At 38.2% G+C, this 15,623-nt stretch overlaps 1 pseudogene; it reads right to left on the bottom strand.

Annotated features, from left to right (window-relative positions):
• Window positions 1-14,033: 14,033 nt before the first annotated feature.
• Window positions 14,034-15,011, bottom strand: LOC149261619 (protein PSK SIMULATOR 1 pseudogene; annotated as a pseudogene).
• Between the last annotated feature and the right edge of the window lie 612 nt (window positions 15,012-15,623).

Here is a 15,623-nt window from a genome sequence, read left to right as displayed (position 1 = left end):
CCGCCCTCAGGAGCAGGAGGCGTCGACCTCCAAGAAGAACACGGCGGAAGATTGGGACGGCCTCCCAGAACATTACGGGTGGTGCAGAATTCTCGAGGAGAAGCCGGAGGAATAGCCTCCATTGGCACACTCTGTCGTCATCCGTAATTGTTCAAGTCTGGTATAGGTCATACGTCTTTGTCTATGTCTCTCTGGTTTATATATATGTCTATGTCTGCTTTGGTTTTGTTCGTAGGACCCGTAAGGGATGTTGTCATAAGTCTTTTGATGCCCCTGCGAGGGATGAATTTTTTTGCTCCGGGGCCCCTGTGCGGGATGATTTTGTATGGTCTGGAAACATTGTTGTGCTATGTCGCGATGTGGAAACGGTTCTGTATGGATGTGCTGCCCCTGCGAGGGCTGGTACTGAGCTGCGAAATGCTAACCCAAAGAGCCACAGTCGGCCTTGGGCATCCTGACTCTATGACTGTAATGTTTTCATGTATATAATATAATAGAATAGAATAGATTTACCGAGAAAAAAAAAAAAAAAAATTAATAAATCTATAAACACTTTATAACATTTTTTCTATTTTTTTTGAGTTGAATTTAAATATCGATCACCATTATTCTATTTGTTTTTCTAGAGATGAAAATCACTATCATAATTTAGTTTTCAAACTCATCATTGTTTATTGTTCATAAATCTGAAGTAGCTTGCAAATATGTTTTCTGCTATCCAACATGCAAGTTGTTATTTTCTGTTATCCACCCTGCAAGTGAACTTAGCATCTGCTCTCCAACCTACAAGTTGTTATTTTCTGATATCTATCATGTAAGTGCACTTATCATCAAACCACTTAGTGTCAAATTGGAATTGTGCAAGTGAAGTTAGCATCGGGATCCAACTGGAAGGCTGCCAGAGATTGAACTGAAACGAACTTCAAGTAACTATTTTACTGCTTCAAAAAATTGTAATGTTGAGTGAGTTTCTCTTTGTATCTGTATTTTCCCCTATATTTGTATATGTATTCTTATGTATAACAGAAAAAATATTTGTCATATAAAAACGAAAAATAAATAAATATCTTCTCCTCATCATCATTCATATTTGTAACTCATATTATTTTGATCTTAGTATATTGTTGTTTTCAACCATGAGAAACATACCCTTCTACATTAAACATTAGTGTGGGTTATTTCGGACTATGTTGAACAATTGTATACATGAAATGATTCTCTATGAATTTTAATTTTATATTTTTGAATGGCCTTTTGTAAGAGTTAGACTATGTCAAAATTTGATGGTTTCAACTATGTTACTTTAATTTCGTGTAGAAATTCCTTGTAGATTCAAACTACTAATTGTAATTTACTAAAACAATAGACTTGAATCTACTCTACCAACTGCGGAAATAATTAACGGTCATGAAATCACAAAGCATACAGGAGAAAGAATTCAATCAACACATTACACAATGATTTCCTGGGGAAAGCCACAACCAAAAACCTTTGTTATATGTATATTTCATTAGTTAGAAAAATATGAGAAGATTACAATGCTTTTCTCAAGCCTGAGAAACCTTTGCACTATCTCTATCTGTCTCACTCCTTCCTAGACAAGTTATGGTCAATACTTAACCAAATCCAAGTCTGCCCAAGTCCCTATTTCCTTGTGTTGTTTCCTTGGGAATTAGCCCCCTATTAAATTGGAAATTCCTCATCTAGAACTACGCAATCCTCATAGGCCGTCCTTTGATTACATGCACCTCCTATACAATTTTGATGATGATACAACTGATAGTACACTACCCTTGAACTCCAATACCAATTGGGTAACCTATATATCACACATACATGAGTTATTTATAGTTGAATTATTAGTTAACTGGTTGAAAACTGGAGTTGCACCCCATTGCTAGACCTCCTACTAGTTCCTCCAATAGTTGGAACTAGTTTAACTTACTTTAACTCAGTTAAACTGAATTGATTAATTACAACTCAAAATAAACTCAACCAGAGCTCCTAAAAAGTAGGAGCCACTCTACATGACTCAAGTTATACCCACAACTTGAATTAACTAAGCTAACTAAGTTATACTAACTCAGTCAACTCATTCAAGTTGTTTTGTGATGTGGAATTACAATTTTTTCCTAATTTAATTCAACGGAAAATTAAATCAGAATTTTTTTGTTGCCATTTTCAACACTCCCTCTCAACAAGAAAGGGATTCACATCTACCCCAATCCAGCACCTTTGGAATGTATTGCATGTAACACTTATCACTGTTGTTGTTGCTACTGCAACATCTACAACTGAAAAGCATCCAAAAAAACAAATTGAATCAATTGTGTTTGCAACTATATACTGGGAAAATTGTGTTGTTGTTAACTCTACTACTGAGCCTCCTTCTCTGTTGTCAACACTCCTCTGCACTCCTCAATATCTGACTGACACTGATCGTCGTGCTACTGAATATTATGGGCCCTAGCAAGGTAATGATCCATGAGACAAAAACACCTCAATGGACCTTGCCCAAATTTCTGCAACTCTTGGACTAAGGATCTACATCGCCCCACCTCACTCTTGGAGGTATAGTTGCATGTGCTCCCTCTGCCCACTTGGCTCGAACTCTCCTCCTACTGGAGGTCTTTGACTGCTCCTCTTCACCATCATCCTCCTAGTCAGCCTAACTGCCAATTGGCTAAGGCTTCCTCTTGAGAGCTAAATCATGCTCCCTCTCAACCACAACATCTCTAATTCATGCCTTGCTCCTCAAGGTTGTGCATGCATCTTCCTCTAATGTGTAGAGGCCCTCAATCATGACACCAATTTTCTTGATTTGACATGAAGCAAGATCCTTGAGGTAGGCCTTCCCATCTCTGAAGACTACCTCATACCCTTTATTTTCAATCCTCAATTTATTCATCAGTTCAAGTTTCTTGGCTTCGTTGCTATTTTTGAATAGTTCATCGAGAGTCTTCCACATAGCAAAGGGAGCATCTTTTCCATGTAGCTTCAAGACTATGTGGTCGCTCACACCCTCCAGGATGATCATCTTCGCTCTAGCTACACACTTCTTCCTGTTACCCATCATTTTGTGTGTGATATCCCTAGGAGAATTTATTTTATTTTTTCTCCAAGATGGACCTCAGCCACCAACTAGCTCATTATGTCATTTCTCCGCCACTTGAGCCAGCCGTGAAACATAAAAATTGATAGCTTGTAGGCTTGAATATAAAAATACACAAGAGGTATTTGTAATAATAATATATATATATATATATATATATAAGTGATGAATGTTACAATGAGGACCCGCATATATATACCTAAGGATCTGCCCTTTCGTGACTAGGCATGTCTTTTAGACATGCCTCTCCACTTAACTTAATGACTATTTAACATAATCAATATTCGATTATTTAATATTTACGTTTATTCTAATTATTTATTTGTTATGAATTCTATTCATAACATAGCCCCTTCCTTCAGAAGCTTTGCCCTCAAAGCTTTAATGTTGTCAATTTCCTTCAGTTTGCATTTGACATCTTGGTATATGTAACTCGACGACATTGGCACCTTTGTCTATATAATTTGCTTAGTAACACTCTCTTGAATCCATGGCTATCAATGTTTATTTTTTTTTAATAACTCTATTTTTTATTTTTATTTTAAATAACTCTAATTTTTTTAACTCCCTTTTTTTAATTAATAATAATATATATATATATATATAGATATATTTATAATAGTTTTTTTTTTTAATATCTCTAAATTTTTTTTAAATAACTATAATTTTTTTTATAACTCAATTTTTTTTTAATTAATTAATTATATATATATATATATATATATATAGTTTTTTTTTAACTTTAATTAATTAAATTATTTTAATTAATTAAATTTTGTTAATTTTAATTATAACCAAACTATATATCATGCCACGAATCCGAAACACCGTGACATACCAGCGTTTGACCCATGCTTAAACGATGAATTGCGTGAGGGAGAATTGTTGGAACGGAAAATTGGTGTTGACAAGTGTGACTATTGCCTGTTGACGCCGCCTCAACCCGTGATAACAGCGACCGAAACCTGGAAACTTGGCGTAGAACCCGTTTTTCAACCGTCGGGGAAGCGTAACTTCAGACCACTGTCAGGATTGTTGGGCAGCGGTGGGGTTTACCAAAACCAGCTTCATCCACTTGTATTTTCTGCCGAGCCTGAGCCTTTTCCTTTTCCTTTTCAGTTCTTTTTCTTCTTGCAAATTCTCATTCTTTGTGTTGGTTGTGGGAGACTGACTATTGCTTTTAATCAGCTTACATGTAGACTCGTCAACGGATCTTAACTTAGTTGTTTCAAATTCTTGATGTTTACTTATCCCAGGTGTCAATTTTATGAAATTTACAACTTTTAACATATCTCTGTCTGCCTAAGAAAGCTTAAGAAGAGGTTTATCCTATCCATTTCCTGTCGAAGTTGGATTTTTTGGACTTGTCAGAGAGAGATTTGTTGTCTTTTTTACTGGAGAACACACATGTTATTTAATAGGAGACTTGTTGCCATTGAGGTTGTTTTTGGCTCGACTAACAAGATGATGAAGCCACACAATCAGTTCAAAAAAATGTCACAATCTGTTACACTAAAAAATGTCACCATGACTATTTACAGTTAGTATGGCTCTATCAACAGTCATGCTATCCTCTTAGGCAAGTCTTATGCCTCTGCTCTCCATGTCAAACTCCAAAAAGAGAGAAAGTCTTTATAAATGTATTTATCTCTGGGTACACAGGTTCTCTCAACCTTACCTGCGGGTACGCACCCAATGTTCACAAAAGCTGCGTCCTTGTACGCTTTGTATGTAAAGGGGCAGGTGCGTACCCCTGTAAAGGTCAAAATGCGCAAGTTTCATCTTTAAAAAGTTACTTGTGGTCATTTCTAGAGGCTTCTAGAAGTATGTTTGACGTGTATGAAGCGCCTCCAGATGGTTCATGTACCCCTACCAAAGAGGAACTTATCCCATCAATAAGGGAGCTATCCCATCCAAAGAGGGGATTATCCCATTGATGGTGGACCTGATTAACTTCCTCTTGAGCACTATAAATACAGGCATTGGGCCAGAAGGAGGGGAGGTTGAAAGCTAAACATTTCTAAGGGTAGATGCTGCTGGAATTAGGACTCCCATTTAGAAGCTTGTGAGGAGAGATTGCCATCTTTGCTTGTTCTATTTGGAAGTGGGTGAGCTTTGTCAAAGTAAAGGAGAACTCTTGATGGACCCTGGGAGGGACTTGCACAACACCAAGGCTCAGGTTGTAATTGTTCCTTTTGTTTCCTATTAATGCAAATGAGTCCATTCTTCTCAATAACTTGTTATTTATGAGTTGTTTCATGTACTCCTTGGTCTATGTGTTAAATATGTTTTATTCTATGAGATTATCAAGTGCTATTTAATTGTTTGATTGTTAGTGGATGCAGGTTTCAAAGTGAAGGAGGAGCTCATCCGGATCAGTGGAGCTGGACTGCTACAACAGCGTTGGATTACAGGTAGGATCTAAACACTTGATTTCTTATATAGTGAATGCATATTTAGAGAAGGATTGCTCTCGTTTGTCTTGTTTGTCACTAGAGAGTCTTAGGCTCCTAGGGAGGTTGGTTGTGTCCGCACTATCGACTCTTTCCGCCTGACAAATTGGCGACCATACTGGGGAATCCATTGATGTGAAAGTCTTTTCCTTTGTATGCAACTTTGATCTGAGAAAAGTCATTTATTTTCTGGTTTTTGGCTCTGTGACTTTGTTTTTGGGTGGATTAGCTTAGAGTCAATTTAGTTTTTAATTTTTCTTAGTCTTGCCAGCAGTACGCAGTCTCTGGGTTTAACACAGTGCGTACTTGTACGCACTGCATCTTTGTGCACAGTGCGTACCCGCGCCTGTGTAAACAGATGACCTGCGTACCCCTGTCAATTTTGAGAAAATTTCATTTTTGCTCTTTTTGCTCTTTAGATTTTGTTTTTCATTTGTTTTTCTTCCCAGATCCACTGTTTTTCTGCCATAAATCTTCACCTAAGCTTGTTTCATCGGCATTCCTGCTTTAAGCTTTCATCAATTGGGTGTTTTGAGACTCTTTTTTGAGAAATTCTTGATTTGATTTCCTTTGGTCATTACTTGGAGGTTTGTCTCAGTCTTTTCACAATTTTGCATCTTTTTGCTTTTATTTTTGCAAAAAAAAATTCCCCCTCATTCGCCGGGGGGGGCTAAATTGTGTATGAGTGTTAATCGCCTTTGAGTGTTTTTATTTTATGATCTTTGGAACTCTCACCCAATTTTATCGACTTGCACTTGATTGGTTCTTAGATCACATTAGAATCATCTTGTGTTTGAGAATTCTCTTGCATAGATCACAGTTGCATAATTAGAATTCTCATTTTCAGAATATGAATGAAAAATGTGCATAGATTACATTTGCATACTTTTCAAGTGAATTGTGCATAGATTACAATTGCATAGTTTACATTCTGGAAAATCAATCGTAGATTTAGATCACTTTTCTTTGATTTGAATTTACACAAAAATAAAAATAAAAAAAATGGTTTGGAATTGATTTGCATTAGTTTTTCTTGATAAAATTAGTGCATTAGAGAATTTGTTATATTTTCTCTTAGTGATCAATTTTTTGCATTGTCGGAAGTGAATGGAAACTCTCTCCTTACTTTAGTTAGGATTCATCGAATTGAAAAGATTACATTATCATATTCGATTGCATTCAGTCGAGTCGGGTCATAACACCATTGGTTTCATTTCCATTTACCCATTTGAGTAATAACAGCCTTAATAACACAGCGCTTAATTAAAATTCATCTAGTAATTTTTACATTTCTAGGGCTCTGAAACACCAACATAGCTTAGGCTAGTGTCTTGGAGTAGGAGAGTAATTAACTCTCCAAGACAGCAAAACCAAACAAGTAGCTCATCTTGTGGTAGGATAAATCCAACTGTTTCATTTGTACTCTGGGAAAGCTCCTCTTAAAGGAGAAGCACGAGCTCGTGTCCGAACCAGTGAGGGGATCAATCCTCCCTCGTTGGGAACGACGCCAGACACGCACGTATTACAAACGGTAAACCTCGGATTAACCATTGTCGAGGAGCCAGGGGTCACTTGTCGGTAAACCTTGGATTATTGTCAAGGAGCCGACAAGGGGATTGAGCTTGATACTCTGCCCTTGCGTGCTGTCGAAGTGTAGACTGTTCCCCCAGGTATATTTGTTGTTGTTGGTAACCTTAGTGACCATAATCTTTAGGGTTCTATCCAAGGTGACGGTGGAGGGAAGATCCCACTGTACTTGGAGCAGACGTCGGCTAGACTCACTTGGATTTTCCGGGGGGTTCACTTCACTCGAGACGGTTAAAGTGGAGGAACTTGGTCCAGTCTATTCATTAAGCAGGTTGCCGGGGTAACTGTTCCACCCGCCACTTCTGTACTAAATTCTGCGATGTTGGATTTCATCCCCAACTAGTGTTTTCGGTCCGGAAGGTTACTGTTTGTGTATGGTTTGACTCCTAGATTTGGTAGCGCGTGTTAATTTGTTTGTTTTTACTTTTTGAGACCATAGGTGTGAATTGTGAATTTTAATTGTTAGGTGTGAAGTGTGAATTGTTAATTTTAGTTTTAAATTGTTAATAAAATTCACTAAAGTTGAATATAATGGCAAATGTTCCGGAATTTATCAACCTAGGAACCCCTCCTAACGAGAATCCTAGTACTTTTCCTTACTTTGGAAATGTTGGTCCTCCTTATATGGCTACTTTGTCATTACCTGGATTTACAATAGGTTTACCGATATGGTTATTTTCAACTTCGTTGGCCCAAAATACTCCAATTGTTCCATCTCAACCGGATGCTTCACCTCAACAGAGTTCACCATCTCAACATCACCAACCTTCTGTTGACCCTTTACCTTCTTCACCTAATTTTTCTTCCTCCATTTCTGCCTCTTCGCCTGGTAAAAGCCTTGATGCTAGTAACCAGGAGGCTAAGAAGAAGAAGAAGAAGAAGCAGGATAAGAAAGAAGTCAACCAACCAACCATGGCTGTAAGTGTTAGTTGTGTTGAGGAAAATTCCGACATGCACCGTAAACCCAAATACCCTTGCAGACTTTGTAAGGGTGACCACTTCCTTGTCAATTGTCCTGGTATTCCAAAAGTCTTGGAAGTATGGTCAGAAAAATCTCATCAACTTTCCATTGATCCATCAACCAGTGATAGTCAGGTTCCTGGGAAAAAGGGTAAAGTTAGGTTTCCTTGTAAGTTATGCAAAGGGAGTCATCAAACTCACATTTGCCCTCACATGGATGAAGCCTCAACATTGTTGGAAAAACTTACTGTTCCACAACAAGAATTTCCAACTGGTTACCGTAAACTTTCTCCCAACCTACCGTCAACTGACGGAGTGATTGATCTAATTTCAAGTACAGTCGATCACACTCTTCCATTGGAGAGTGAAACTCATGTCACTCAGGTTGATGATCCATTAGTTGATCAAGTGGTCGATTCAATTTCACATTCGGTCGATCCCACTTTCCATTTAGAGAGTGAACTTCATACCGCTCAGGTTCTTCTTGTTACATCAGATTCTTCTATGCCAGGGGGCATTTCACCTGTTTCTACAGAACCCCCTCCAAGTACTGAGGTCTTTTCCTTTGATTGGAATAGACTGACAGAACCTCGTCTTCCTTCCTCCATCCCTTTCCAAATCATTGTCAAGGCTGGTGGTAGGGACATACATCGTACTCAGGTAGATGAAGGTGCTTCTGTTAGTATTTTATCCTCAACTGTTTGGAAAGCTTTGGGTTCCCCTCAGCTTGCGCCTATTACGCAGAATCTGAAAGCTTTTAACAGAACCATTAGTGAACCTTTAGGGATCCTTCCTAAGTTTTCTATTACCTTGGAAGGTAAAACTGTCTGTATTGATCTTATGGTAGTTTGAGGTCCCTTGGATTTCAATTTACTCCTTGGGCGAGATTATGTTTATGCAATGAAAGCTGTCGTATCGACACTCTTTCGCGTGATGTCTTTCCCTCACAACGACAGTATTGTGACTGTAGACCAGCTTTCGTTCCCTAGTCTTGTTTCAACTACCAATAATATGACATCCCTAAATGTTCCTCATTCTAAAGTGGTATCTACCCTGCCACGGGTTAATTATGTGGCAACTGGTCCCATGTTTTCAGTTACCGATGTAAGTGAGCCTCTCACTGTTTGCTCATCTTCCTTTGATTTAGATCCAGTAATTGACATGGAGAACTCTATGGGATTACTTGAACACGATGTTCTTATCCCTTTTGAGTCCCTTGACATGTGTTCCTTCCAGAGAACTATTCTTCCTTCTGATGAAGACCTCTTGGAAGCCATGATCAAGGTGTGTCCATTGACATGTCTTTCTTCCAGTTGGAAGCCATGATCAATGTTGCGAGGACAGTTCCTTTTCCTGTGCCAACCTCGTTAAAAAATGAAACAGGTGTCCGTGAGGATAGTTTGTTCCCGTCTCAACCTCATTTAAAAATGAAACTGGATGTAGTGAGGATAGTTTCTTCTAGTCTCAACCTCATTAAAAAATGAAACTGGAAGTCATGAGCATAGTTCCTTGTCTTGTGTCAAGCTCATTAAAAAATGAAACAAGGAGTTACGAGGATAGTTTTTTCCTGTATCAACCTCGTTAAAAAATGAAACAGGCTAGTACGAGGATAGTTTGTTCCTCTCTCAACCTCGTTAAAAAATGAAATTGGATGGTACGAGGAAAGTTCCTTTTACTGTGTCGACCTTGTTAAAAAATGAATTAGTGAGTGTGAGGATAGTTCCTGTTACTGAGTCAACCTCGTTAAAAAATGAATCAGGTATGAGGATAGTTCTTTTACTGAGTCAACCTCATTAAAAAATGAATCAGCTAGATTTTAGGATATGTAGGTAGATTGTAGAAAGCAGGGTTATGAGGATAGTTCCTGTTACTGAGTCAACCTCGTTAAAAAATGAATCAGGTATGAGGATAGTTCCTGTTACTGAGTCAACCTCGTTAAAAAATGAATCAGGTATGAGGACAGTTCTTTTCTTGTGTCAACCTCCTTAAAAATGAAACAACTCCCTTTTCAAGTTAAATATTGAAAGTAAACCTTCATTTCATCCAGCCGGTTGAATGCAATGAAGCCTGGGGGGCATGTACCTCACTTTGCATCATTATACTGGGGGCATGCGAACTTTTTGAGCATAGTTCCTTGTCTTGTGTCAAGCTCGTTAAAAAAATGAAACAAGGGTAGGTTAAGTAGGTAGATTGTAGAATAGTCATGAGCATAGTTCCTTGTCTTGTGTCAAGCTCATTAAAAAATGAATCAAGGATTTTATGAGCATAGTTCCTTGTCTTGTGTCAAGCTCATTAAAAAATGAATCAAGGATTTTAGAGCATAGTTCCTTGTCTTGTGTCAAGCTCATTAAACAATGAATCACGGTTTTTAGAGTAAAGTTTCTGTTAGGTAGATTGTAGAGAGTAGTTATGAGCATAGTTCCTTCTCTTGTATCAAGCTCGTTTAAAAAATGAAACAAGGGTTTTGAGGATAGTTCTTTTCCTGTGTCAACCTCACTAAAAAATGAAACAACTCCCACAAGTCTTTCCAAGATCTTGAAAGTAAAGCTTCATTCCATCCACCTCATTGAATGCAATGAAGCTTGGGGGGCATGTACCTCAATTTGCGTCATTATGCTGGGGGCATGTGAACTTATAACAAGCATAGTTTTTCGTTTCAAGCTTGCGTAAACATGAAACCGAATCTGAGCATAGTTCTTTTCCTGTGTCAAGCTCGTTAAAAAATGAAACAAATCCTCCTCTAACTGAGTCGAGAGTTTGACTAGATCTCATAGATGTTAAGTTGAATATTTAGGTTAGTTATTTCAGTCTTTTGCATAATTTTCTTAGGTCGAGTCTTTTAAATGCTCTCGTAACTCAACCTTCATTTCATCCAACTGGTTGAATGAAATGAAGCTGGGGGGCATGCGCTCTAGCAGTTATGCTTAGGGGGCATCAAGCACAGTTTTCTCTCTGTTTCAAGCTTGTGAAAAAATGAAACTACTTTGAAGCATAGTTTTTCTCTGTTTCAAGCTTTTGTAAAAATGAAACCTATCTCGAGTCAATTTTAGTTATTTTCAAGACTCGTTAAACTCATGAAAATATCAAGATTATTTTGCTATCTTTCATTCTCGTAAAACAAATGAAAATGCCGAGTTCTTTCCGTCTTTTCCTGCTCGTAAATTAAATTGAAAGTCGGCCACATGAGTACATTTTTATCCCTTTTTCGAACTCATTAAAATTTACGAAAAAGTGAAGACCATGAGTACATTTTTATCCCTTTTTCGAACTCGTTAAAATTTAAGAAAAAGTGAAACATGCAGAGTCATCTTTTAAGCTCTTTTCTGACTCCTAAAACATGAAAAGATTGCCGAGAGTTTCTTTTACACTCGTTAAAACGGAATTAAAAGACGGTCCCCTTATAGCTCTTTTCTGACCGTAAAATCAGGAAAAGATTGTCGGGTTTTTGTCGTTTCAAACTCGATACGGAAATAAAACGACGTGTCCTTGATCGCTTTTTACTTTTCAGGTCAGAGACACTAATCATGAAAGTACTCCTTGGTCGCAAGATCAAGCGGTTCTCCCAGGTATTATTTTATACTTTTTCGGGCTTGGGGGACACAAATTTACGAAAAAGTTCAACCTGGAGTCTTCTTAAGTTTTTCAGACTCTCTAAAATTGAAAAACGCCGAGTTTCTCCTATACTGGGCTCGTTAAACATTTCACAGTAAAGGACCTGTTCAATTACAAACAGGAACGAACCACTCCTTCCTAGGGTTCGAATCAAAACTAGGTTGGACTCATCCGAAGGATGAGCTTATAATCAAGCATATGTTATCCTCCTCAAGCTTGTTAAAAATAAAGAGGTACTTGCCAGAAATGGTGGGGGAAAAGAGAGAAGAATGAGCCTATTTGTTATCTTTTGTCTCAGAAGAAACTTTATTACCACTCTTGAACACGACACTTTTCATTCACCTGGGTTGGGAAATCCTTTATCTCACAGTTGATCAAACCACTTTGAAAGTCTTCAGCGGGGTTCCGGGGATTAACTTTGAGTCATTCATCGTGTCGTTATGTGTTCAAGAGGTCTGCAAGCAAAACTTTCATCTGCAAAATACTTGTCATCCATTTGACCATCCCTGAGTCAGTCCTTACAGCAACGTTTCTTCAACTTGAACAAATGATTTCGTGTTGTGGGCTTGCCTGCAACGGGTCGCTTTCTATCGACATCAACACATTATCTAGAAAGATGACTTAGAAATCGTCAGTACCTTGAAGTCTGCATGCATCAATGGCAGGTTTCTCGCCTTTGACGTCAGTTTACATCATTGACTTTCGATCGAAGGACTCCGTGAAATGTTCGACATCAACTCATTCATTCACATCTCATGGATTGTACTGGGTACTTTGAGAACCATTGACATTACTGGTGGTCTCTCTCACACTTGTTAATAGTTTACATCATCGACTGGTAATCAAGTGGTTTCTACCATGTTCAACATCAACTCATTTATTCACATGGTTAGAATCGTACCAATTCGGGAAGTAGAAATGAAGACCCTGGATCTAGTTTCCACCATCCAGGCTGCGAGGAGTTTTGTATTCATTATCTAAGTAGACTAATCATAAACAGATGGCTGCGCCCATACTGTGTCTACAAAAGTCTATGATTATGATGTACTGCAAGATCATTCTTGTATCAGAGTAGTTAGTCTGTTAGTTAAAGTTTTGATCTGAGTATGGGAATGCCTACCTCAGTGATGATATAATCTTATACATGTATTTTGTGTTGAAAATTGCAGGTTCTGACCAGGCTCTCCACGAGATAATCCTTGAAATGATAAAGCGCTTCACCCTTCCTAGATAATACAAAACCCTAATCTATTACAGGCTTCGCACTTTAGGGGGCAATCTGTTACACTAAAAAATGTCACCATGACTATTTACAGTTAGTATGGCTCTATCAACAGTCATGCTATCCTCTTAGGCAAGTCTTATGCCTCTGCTCTCCATGTCAAACTCCAAAAAGAGAGAAAGTCTTTATAAATGTATTTATCTCTGGGTACGCAAGTTCTCTCAACCTTACCTGCGGGTACGCACCCAATGTTCACAAAAGCTGCGTCCTTCTACGCTCTGTATGTAAAGGGGTAGGTGCGTACCCCTGTAAAGGTCAAAATGCGCAAGTTTCATCTTTAAAAAGTTACTTGTGGTCATTTCTAGAGGCTTCTAGAAGTATGTTTGACGTGTATGAAGCGCCTCCAGATGGTTCATGTACCCCTACCAAAGAGGAACTTATCCCATCAATAAGGGAGCTATCCCATCCAAAGAGGGGATTATCCCATTGATGGTGGACCTGATTAACTTCCTCTTGAGCACTATAAATACAGGCATTGGGCCAGAAGGAGGGGAGGTTGAAAGCTAAACATTTCTAAGGGTAGATGCTGCTGGAATTAGGACTCCCATTTAGAAGCTTGTGAGGAGAGATTGCCATCTTTGCTTGTTCTATTTGGAAGTGGGTGAGCTTTGTCAAAGTAAAGGAGAACTCTTGATGGACCCTGGGAGGGACTTGCACAACACCAAGGCTCAGGTTGTAATTGTTCCTTTTGTTTCCTATTAATGCAAATGAGTCCATTCTTCTCAATAACTTGTTATTTATGAGTTTTTTCATGTACTCCTTGGTCTATGTGTTAAATATGTTTTATTCTATGAGATTATCAAGTGCTATTTAATTGTTTGATTGTTAGTGGATGCAGGTTTCAAAGTGAAGGAGGAGCTCATCCGGATCAGTGGAGCTGGACTACTACAACAGCGTTGGATTACAGGTAGGATCTAAACACTTGATTTCTTATATAGTGAATGCATATTTAGAGAAGGATTGCTTTCGTTTGTCTTGTTTGTCACTAGAGAGTCTTAGGCTCCTAGGGAGGTTGGTTGTGTCCGCACTATCGACTCTTTCCGCCTGACATGCCGAGCCTGAGCCTTTTCCTTTTCTTTTTCAGTTCTTTTTCTTCTTGCAAATTCTCATTCTTTGTGTTGGTTGTGGGAGACTGACTATTGCTTTTAATCAGCTTACATGTAGACTCGTCAACGGATCTTAACTTAGTTGTTTCAAATTCTTGACGTTTACTTATCCCAGGTGTCAATTTTATGAAATTTACAGCTTTTAACATATCTTTGTCTGCCTGAGAAAGCTTAAGAAGAGGTTTATCCTATCCATTTCCTGTCGGAGTTGGATTTTTTGGACTTGTCACAGAGAGATTTGTAGTCTTTTTTACTGGAGAACACACAGGTGATTTAATAGGAGACTTGTTGCCATTGAGGTTGTTTTTGGCTCGACTAACAAGATGATGAAGCCACACAATCAGTTCAAAAATGTAATATTCTGTCCTCTCTTTCTCTGCATAGTGAAAAGTTTGAACGAGTGTCAACTCATTGTGTCTAGGTAACCTTCGATCTAAGGCAGATCTTGTGTTTGCCCACTCTCCAACCCATCCAAACCCATGATGTGCTTTGGTTGTATTGGTAGCAATTGGAACAAGCCACGCTAAAATTTTCTCCATCTCTGCTTTGATCTGTGGGACAGTAAGCTCCTCTTCCACAGGATATGATTGAAGCTTGGACCGTAAAGCTGACTTTATACTTAGAGGCAAACCTCGATACAGTGTATCTCTGGTGTTGGGAGGAACAGAACTTGGACGAGAAACAAGACTATCAATTTGGTTGACAATATTTGCATAGTGTAATGCAAGACCAGCAGGACCTAGCCTCTGAGGACTTCCCTGTGCATTCTTTTTACTGAGAATATTTTCACTTTCCAAGTCAGAATCCTTAAAGTTCTCATGGATCTCTTGATGTAGGAAATATACAATATCTACAAGTTTCTCCACAATCTCTTCGAGAAATTTGGACCAAAGGGATTTCTTCTTTCCCACAAACACCGGCTCACTAGACTCATCCATATTAAAATCATCATTCACAAGCTGTGAATCCAAAATAGTGGACTTTGGTTCCACTTTTTGAGTAGCAACTAAATGATCACATTTTCTCTCCATTTTTTAGGGTTTCTTGTCACGTCTTTCCTCGGTGGTATACTGGTTTTGGATACTATCAATACATGATACACATTCATCCTTACTATCATAATCCGTATTTGACATAACCTCTTCTTCAAAATTTTCCATATTCATATCAGTTTCTTCATCAAAAGCATTTTCATCTAGATCATCATCTTGATCTTCATAATCTTCATCGACATCATTTTCATTTACAACATTATGATCTTGCGCATTTTGTAGATCTTCGTCTTTGTCATTATGATCATCTACTTCTTCATCTTCTCCATCGTCTTGATTGGTATCATTTTCATATTCATCATTACCTATTACTTATTCATTTTCATTAGCGTCATTCTGATCAAAATCTTATTCTCCTCCTTCACCTAGTTTTGTTTTTTCATTGTCGCTATTATCCCCCTTATTATCGATTTCCTTTCGACATGCTTTAACTTCCACAATTGATTTTTCCAAACGCTG

Source organism: Pinus tabuliformis, chromosome 6 (assembly GCF_031772625.1).
Source record: "Pinus tabuliformis cultivar Carrire ecotype Pingquan chromosome 6, CPIR1, whole genome shotgun sequence".
Lineage (NCBI taxonomy): Eukaryota > Viridiplantae > Streptophyta > Pinopsida > Pinales > Pinaceae > Pinus > Pinus tabuliformis.
Note: the sequence above shows the minus strand (reverse complement) of the source record. Positions and strands in the feature narration are given on the sequence as shown.